Source organism: Medicago sativa, chromosome 7 (assembly GCF_051527215.1).
Source record: "Medicago sativa cultivar Bolivia chromosome 7, Bolivia_mono, whole genome shotgun sequence".
Classification (NCBI taxonomy): Eukaryota; Viridiplantae; Streptophyta; class Magnoliopsida; order Fabales; family Fabaceae; genus Medicago; species Medicago sativa.
The window spans coordinates 18,031,234-18,040,412 of NC_140755.1; the positions used below are offsets into that span (position 1 = coordinate 18,031,234).

At 33.5% G+C, this 9,179-nt stretch overlaps 2 pseudogenes across 2 annotated transcripts; one reads left to right on the forward strand and one right to left on the reverse strand.

Annotated features, from left to right (window-relative positions):
- LOC146904733 (uncharacterized) lies at nt 1-2,099 on the forward strand (annotated as a pseudogene). Its single transcript, XR_015020085.1, has 5 exons — nt 1-518; nt 629-743; nt 1,508-1,548; nt 1,738-1,820; nt 1,994-2,099. The product of XR_015020085.1 is annotated as an uncharacterized LOC146904733 (transcript).
- A 2,225-nt stretch (nt 2,100-4,324) lies between these two features.
- LOC146904734 (putative disease resistance protein At1g61300) lies at nt 4,325-7,761 on the reverse strand (annotated as a pseudogene). Its single transcript, XR_015019554.1, has 2 exons — nt 7,675-7,761; nt 4,325-7,091 (listed from the first exon to the last, which is right to left on the reverse strand). The product of XR_015019554.1 is annotated as a putative disease resistance protein At1g61300 (transcript).
- Between the last annotated feature and the right edge of the window lie 1,418 nt (nt 7,762-9,179).

The following is a 9,179-nucleotide window of genomic DNA, read 5'->3' on the forward strand; positions in this document are numbered from 1 at the left end:
GAGAGGTACCATATGAGATATACCTTAAATAAGATTATATCCAACGAATAAATGTCATGAAAAAATTGTTAGATAAAGTGAATTTAAAGAAAGAAAGAAAAAAAAAACATTAAGTTTGAAGTGTCTATGTGGTGCTGGGTGAAGTGGAGCATAAAATGTTTATGGTGTGTAGTTCTAGTAGCAGCACACAAGTGCTAATATTGAACTCAGCTTCCCCTTTGACTTGTTTTTCACATAGAAGAATCTATACTCCAAATTCAGTTACTAAGGTTGTTGGAATTGGAAGAAGAATCGACAGAAAATGGAATATGGCAGTTAATAACAGTGGTGAAAATAATTTAGTTACAACAACTACCACACACTTTGATGATAACAAGGTTGTAGATTCAGCTTCAACAGTAGTGAGAAATTTCTATGAAGGAATCAATGCACATGATGTTGATTCTGTACAATATCTTTTCTCTGAAAATTGTGTGTATGAGGACCTTGTCTTTCCCCGCCCATTTGTGGGTCGTAAGGTAACTTCTTAATTATTCCATAAATTTATTTTAATTAAATAATTAAATTTGGTGGTTGTGCTAGAAGTTTATACAAATTGGTTTTTTTAATTACTAGTACTATTTTACAGGAAATTATATAGTTCTTCAAAAAGTTCACTGATTCTACCAGCAAGGATCTGCAGTTTGTTATTGATGATTTGTCTACGCAGGATTCATCATCTGTTTGAGTGATTTGGCATTTAGGTGCATTACAAATTCAAATCTTCTTTATATATCTATACATTTGATTTCTATATTATTTGTCAATTCAATGATACATACATATAAAGTCATTGTAGATTAGTTTAATGTTGTTCCTGCAAGAAAACACACAGTTGATCACATGAGCCGGTGATATGACCCTCCTGCTCTTCAGTACACTCCTCCAAAGCAGCGAAGGAAGTACTTGCAAAGACACTCTGATGTCAAAGTAATTAAGGAAGGATGAAGAGCAGGGTTTCAGTGCGATATGAATATAAATTGAGTGATACTTGGGGCAAGCCCCTAATTTAGTAGTAAGTTTTTGGCCTCCGAGTTGTGATACACTCCAATCATCTGACCGATTGTTGTGATCCTATTTATCCCGCTCTTGGAACTGTTGAGGTAGTAATCAGAGTGGAAGTTATGATTCTGTTCCTCAATATCTGCCATCGTGGCTGTGGGCTTGGCTATTGCTCTTATCTAGAAGATAAGAGCTCCACTAGTATCTCAATAGCAGTTCTTCATGCTGAGTTCTCATCCCACACCTAGCTCGACCCCATCTGATTGGGCCATTTTATTGGGTCTGGTCTCGATCTATACATATTGGACTTATTGACATCCAATGAGAACTCATCATATTGACATTTTTATTTTTGAGGGGACAATTCGTCATATTGTTAATAAGTTCACTGTTTTTTTTTTCTTTCTGCATCACTATGGTGGCTATTTCTGGTTTGAGTTGAGAATTTTTTAGTAATTCGTATCAGTGTTTGGTTTAAGACACTGCTGTGCAAGGTATTACGATTCTGTATGTGTTAATTCAACAGTATCAGCGCTGCTTTGTCAGTTGAGGTTGCAGATTTTGACAGAATAGTATATGGTAACTTCTTCATGTGAACCTTCAAGCAATTCTCCCTTTGTTGTTTGAGTGTCCTGATATTGGTGCGCAGGTTTTGGTGCTGTATGGATTTATTCTTGTGTTTATTTGCTATAACAGGTAGCAATTTCTAAGCATTGCAATTGGATGAAGCTTAGTTTCTTTACACAGTTTCGCTTGGAGTTTCTTTACTCAGTTTTGCGGTTTATAAGCTATTTGTATTTGCGGTTTATAAGCTATTTGTATCAAACTTTTGTTTCCATTCAGGCACTCCTTGTGCTTGAATGTGTTTTACTAATATACTGTCTTTAGCATTTGCAAAGAAATTGTATCATTAGTTTAATTTCTTCATAAATCTTATAATCCTGATAAACAGATATGGACGGGATTGTGTTGAACCTGCAATCAAGCCAGGGGATGCAACTTTGGTATTTATCCTTATCTGTGGTGCTATTGAGTACTGGAAAATTGTTATGCTATAATAATGCAATACTGTGGTCTCAAAATTGTTTTCTAAATTTCACTGTTTACTTAATGCAAAAAAAAAAAAAAAATCAAGATATCAGTCTGATCTTTGTGGAAACAATTCACATGCAAGCAATTATAAAGAGTGTGACATGGCTTCTTCAACGATTTCCTCAGTTGGCAGACCGATTATAGTAAAAGCTCTACAATATTTCTCCCGAATAGTATGGTGATTTGATTGTAGTTTGGATTATGTAACACAAATTCTCCAACGCAGAGAAAGTGAAAGTGTTGTATATATATACATAAAAAGATATTATTATATAAATATATATAAATTTACTGAATTTTTAAACAGTTCCTTATAATTTGATTTTTCTTTTTCGTCATTAGTGTTTGTGTAACACAAACCATTTTTAATAACTTTACAAATTTTCAGTTAGATCCTTACTAATCAGGAAATTCTATGATTAAATTTTGGGGATATGTAATTGCAAATTCAAATGACTTATAGATGTGTTAATATGAAATAAAGGCCAACATCGACGGCATTGTGATTGTGTTGTACAGCTCCATGAACCATGGTTTGTGACCTCCATCTACAGATCATTGGCGGTGTTTCGAAAAACTAGGTCATATGTGTGGGAGCATATAGTGGCGCAGAATTTTAGGATCAGTTTGGGAGAGTAGGATGAAATTGTTATGAACCTCCTGATTTGACAAAATGAGTAGTGCTTTTTCACTATAGTGTTTATTGTAAAAAATTACATGCCTAACCAAGTCAGTTTAGTTTATCAGTACCTGTAGGCATCATTAACATTGCAATGCAACCAAATATTTCCTAGATTATATTATATATAGTTTTTTCATAAGCATTACCAGCATTATGCTCAAACAGGTTAGGTGTTGGTCCATGGTTAGGCGTGCATCTGAAATTTCAAAAGAATTAAAGATTAATATCAAATAATTAGTTTGATTTGATGACATTGTATCTGTATGTGAGATACAGTTCTGTAATTTCTATTGGATCGTGTCATTTGAGTACAGGCACATTACAAATCACGTAGATACTAAAGCTGTCACTCGTCACCAAAATAGTATAAAGAATTAAAGATTTACAAATCAGTACACCACAGCACCTTGCCTGGCAAAATGGTAGAAATGCAATAACTTCATCAAGATATTACTGTGAATCACCGGTCCACCTATCACCTATGTGCGTGCCCGTGCACATATTAAACGTCATCTCGAAAGTTCCAAGACCTAGATTTATTTTGAGAGAATATAGTTTTAGAGTCTTGGTCCCTAGTCCTGTAAATACTTCAAAAGTCACATATGGTTGGGTGTAATTTGTTGTCACCGTCAAAAAAATTACACCGACAGTGTCAAAATTAAACTTGTTATAATAATTTAATTTTGTTGGTACTCTTTTATATGACAATCTATAAAAAAAAGCATGTGATTGAGTAATTATTTTTACAAATTAAGCTAGTTGATGAAGATTATGGAATATAAAATTGATCAGTTCAAATATTTGTGGTTGCAGTCACAATGAAAAAAGAACTTGAAGCTGAGATGCAGAACCAGATAGAGCAGAAAGAAAGAAAACAATGGTCGAGTGGACGAAGTTATTTTGAGGAGATAAGAGAGAATGAATTAAACAATCGTAAGATAAATTCATGATTTCAACATTATTTGGATGGTTAACCAAGGTTCTGGTATGAGTGCCAATCACTTCCGGAACACCTTCAGCCACTTTCAATGAAAGATAGAAATTGTCACAATTATTAAATTTCAACAAAAACATGGATGATCACCACCAACATATTGTCACAAAATATAATGTTTGAAGCGAGTTCCAATGAAAGATAGACTTTGAATATTTATCTTATTTAATCCCTTAGTTCAACAATACTAATGAACTGCACATCCACGATACTAATTATAGTAGTTTATGTACATGATTATTCAATTTATAAAACTTAATAGATTAACTGACTGACTAACTCCTAACTAATGTAGGGATAAGTGAAGTAAATGGAACCTATAAAAAGTATAAAGTTATAAAAGGAGAAACAAAGCTTAGGGAATCAACAGTTGCTCAAAGAAAAATCAAACTATGAAATCTTGTAAGAGTATTAAATCATACTAAACATTTCTTGCAGCTATCGAGTGCTGGAGGCTTTCTAAAGCAATAAAGTGTTGATATTCTCTGCATATGTAGTAAAACATTACACTACAGTTTAATGAACAATTACATATCCATGAAAGTAAATTGGGGAACATGTAAGTGTTGGCAGAAAAGCTTCAGAACAACATGGTTGAATAGAAAAATAACATTAGATTAGGTAGAGAGTATGTTTATCTAATCTCGGACATAGGTTAATAACCAGTTTCGGTGGTGAAGTTCCATAGTGTATCCTGCTTTTGCACACGATCTTCAATTGTGGTAAATCCCACAACTCCAATCTGGTCAACTTGGGAAGTGAAATGCTTGAACTACTGAATTCGTCATCACAGTTGCTCACTGAAAATATCTCTTTCATTGATTTACAATAGCAAACCGATATTTCCTCCAGATTTCGAAGTCCTTGAACTAATGGTGGTGTCAGCAAGGTCTCTATCAGATTACATTTAGAAATGGTCAAATATTTCAAACAAGAGAATATGCCACTCCGTGACAAAGATTGGTCAACTTTATAGACAACAGTTAAACTTTCCAATCTTTGAAGTTCCAAAACTTCCAGCTTGTGAATATTGGTGCAAAAGGAACAAGAACCGGATGAACAAAACAAGCTCTCAAGTTGTCGGCAACTGATAATGTCAATCATCCTCAAAGAATCGTTAAGTGACAGAGCATCACATAGGCGAACCCAGTGAATATTTTTAAGTATATGCAGACATGTAAGGTCTTTAGGCAGTTTGTGGCCCAAATTTTTACAATCTCCAAATTGTATTGTCTTGGTGCTAGGATCACCGTCAAATTTTTTCAAATCAACATAATCATCCATCCGTATTTCTTGACCACAGACATTTGCGAAAGTGAGATGATATGCTTTGAGCTCAAGCTTTGTTTTCCTATAACGGTCGTAATCTTTGCAGTCAAAGGTGCCTCCAAAACATTCAAGCATATTCATTCCTTGAACATCTTTTACCGCAATCATAGCACATGTATTTCGAAGATCAAGGTATTGCATTTTGGCCAAATTGGATAAAGACCCTAATTCCAAATTCAAACTCTCATTGCAGGATAGATCAAGCCATTTCAATTTGATTAGTTTTTCAAGGCCTTGAACTTCTTCAATGGAAGTGTTTGAAATGACCAATCTTGACAATGTCTGTAATTCTCCCAATGGGGGCACATGTTTCAGTGAATCACATCCTTTTAGTATTAAAGAAACAAGAGACATCAACTTAGTGATGGAGTCTGGCAAAGATTCTAGGTCTTCATTATATGATAAATCCAGTATTGATAGATTATTCATATAAATAAAAAAAACTCTCTGGAACACGACTAATGGACAATTCATTTAAAATCAAGGCAAACAACTTCGGACATTTAGGTGACATGCCCTCTGGGATTTCTTCTATATCATAATCCCGCATGTGAACCAACTCTATATCAGTTGCCCATCTGTGTGAGAGAGGTATCTCGGTCAATCTCTCATTCAACTTTACTATAACATTCCTTTGACTCTCTTTCAAGATATAACAGGCCATGTTTCTCACTAAGGGATGAGTGTATATTGAAGAATTATTAGTAGAACTAATCAATGAATGGGATTCAAGCTTATTCAATATGGTATTCCCTTCATCAAATATTTCTTCCAAAGACATATTCTCATTTATCTGTCCATTGTCGACTAGCTTCATGATCAACTCATCATTGTTAATCTTCCCACCCTCATCATCAACAGAAAATAATGCGCAATACAAAAAACAGTTTTGCAAGTCTTTTTCCATCAAATTATCATAGCTACATTTTAATACTTTGAAGACTTCTTCCACCACTTGCGTCAATTCCAATTTTTGAAGTCTGCTCAATGCATGTTTCCATTGATGAACATCATCAATCCCATCCATGGTTCTAGCCATCATGTTGATTCCAAGCGGTAAACCCTTAAATCTCTCTACAATGCATCTCGCAATCTCTTCTATTTCATGTGGAAGTGTCCTAGGTGTTTCATCATGTCCGAGTTTTAGCATAAACAACTCCCAATCTTCATCAACTTCATCTTCAGATTCAACTTCTATGAGGCAACCAAGAGGAAACATTTGTATTATAGCATATGTCTGACAATCCATCTGGTGACATACATGTTTCAACCGAGTAGTCAAAATCACTTTAATGCCATTCACTTTTGGATGAATTCCCACCTTCTGCAAATCAATATAATTCCAAACATCATCCAAAATAAGAATTGATTTTCCCTTTTTCTCCAATGCCAAAGACAAATTTTCTGCTCTAATTCTTTCATCATCTTCATCAAGCTTCACACCTATTCTTTTTGCTATATCATGTTGCAGTTTTGAGATGCTATAATTGTGAGAAACAGTGACCCAAAACACATCCTTAAAAGTTGCTTTCCTTTTTACTTCATTCTCCACGAGGGTTGCAAGTAAAGTTTTTCCCACTCCTCCCATTCCACATGTGCCAATAACAAACACTTTATTATCCTCTAGAAGTTTGGACACTATCTTGATATGTAAGTCTAATTGTTTCCCAACAAATTCAGTCGATAGAGTGAGAGGTTTCTCTTCCTTGTGCCTTTTCAAATTTTCTATTAATTCACTTACATCATAAGTGTCATTTGAGAGGTTTCCTTTCATTTCATGTAATTTTCTCAGCCAGACATTAACTTCACGCTTGCGCTTTTTACCCCGAGACTTCAACCATTGCCGTTGCTTTGCAATATCATTTTCCTCACATTCTAAATCAAGAACCAATTGTTTTAATTGATTAATCTCACTTTCAGAAACACTTATGTTGCCACCGCGACCGTTCACACCTGCTCCATTGTGTTTGTCATGTTACATAATAAAGCTTAATCATTTAAGTGTTTAAATTGATTACTGGTTTTATATATGGGATAACACTTTAAAAAAAAAAAGTCAATGTAGCTTTTTTTTAACAACAAATTAAAAAAAAAATGTAGCTCCCTTTTTTTGTCAAAAAAGTCATGTAGCTCTGTTTTTTTTTCTCAAAAAAGTCATTGTAAACTTAGATTTATTTAATCGATAAATTTAAAAAAAAATTAATATTTAGTTTTTCAAAACTATTAAATAAATCTGTTTTTGGGCTGAATTCATCCCAGAAAGCTGGATTTGATGAATTTCATGTTTGATTGATATATTTGATTGGATTTTTTTAGAATAATTTGTAGTGAATTGTTAATGGATTATGAGATTGTTTTGATCTATGATCTATTACCATTTAAATCTAAATTCATCAAATCCATTCATTTCATCATCCTTAATCTATGTACAACAATTTTGGACCACAGTTATTTTAAAATAGAGGAGTAGTAGAAGTGCACTTCATTGCAATAATTGTTTTTTTCAAAAATAATGAATTTAGAACATGTGATGTACCTTCAGATAAATTCATGATTTCGGCATTATTTTGATAGTTAACTGAGCTTCTGGTAGGAGTGCCAATCATTTTGGGAACACCTTCAACCACTTTCAATGAAAGATAGAAATTGTCACAATTTTTAAATTTCGACAAAAACATGTACCACTATGTTGTCACAAAATAAAATGTTTGAAGCGAGTTCTACAAAGAATAATGAATTAGATTGAAAACGATAGTAAGTTGTGTGCACGATTATCTTATTTATACAACTCAATAGTAAAGGTGTTTAATCACATCTTCTGGTGGTGGATTAATTGAAGTGGATGCCACATTGTTGTTATTATGAACTCCATCATTCCCAACCACAGGAGGATATTTGGAGCATCGCCTAATGCCTCCTCCTTTGCCATTCAACCCCAGGTGTGCTTCAATTCTAGAAGCTCCTCCACTAAACTTATTATTACAATAATTGCATATCCATTTATTCTCATTTTCTACTATTGTAACATGTTTCCAGCAGTGCTCGTGTTTTCCTCTACCGATGATCAATATCTTTCCTAAACACAGATCCAAGCCTAATTTCAAATAATTGTATATGTGTGCGTCTCTAGATAGTAAATTATGAAGAAAAAAATAGAACTTGGGGGAAACCGGAAAAAATCATGAAGTAAAAGCTATTTTTGTTACAATTGTTACTCCCAATCTTTGTAACCTATAACTTACAATTATTTCTTACAATTATTTCTTGTAATTTGGGTTAATATTGGATCATTAAATTTAGAGTTAGAGGGATTTCATTCTGACGATCTCTACAAAAACAGGGAAAAGAATTGAAACCTCCCTTAATAAACTTCACATTCCAATAAATTCAAGTTAAATACGAGCTCCACGTAAATTAGGCAAATCATAGTTAAACTAATAATTCACAACACTCAGAATCCAATCATTTTCAGATCTAACAATAAAAGTAAAAGAAATCATTAAAATAAATTGTACAACTATTAGTAAAGTACGGTATAGATCATAGGCCAAATTTCATTACAAAAAGAGAATAAAAAAAAATAGAAGAGAAAAACAAAATTACCAAAAAAGGAGGCCTTTCCAAAACAGAAGCAACAAACACTTGTTATTCTCTCTAAGTTTTCTGAAGTGATGGTATATCAGAAAAAACCGAGCAAAGAAACGTTATGAAGTATTAAGGCTCTCTAGTCAACGCATCAATATATTATACTCTATTTTTTAGTTTAAAGGAAGTGGGCAGCCGTGTGTTGGGGTAATGCAGTTGTGTGTGAAGTTTGTGAAGGTTTCTTTGTGGTGAAGAAACAGAAAATAACAGAAAAACTGTTCTAGGGTTAGGGTTTGAGAGAGAAGAATAGAAAAGATAATAGAATGGTGAAAACTTGTATTATTCAATGAGGGTTACAATGTTTATATATACAAGAGTAACCTAGTGTTACTTGCTTATCAAGTAACTAACAAACTGTAACTAAAACTAGCTAAACATAAGCAAATCTGTTATTAC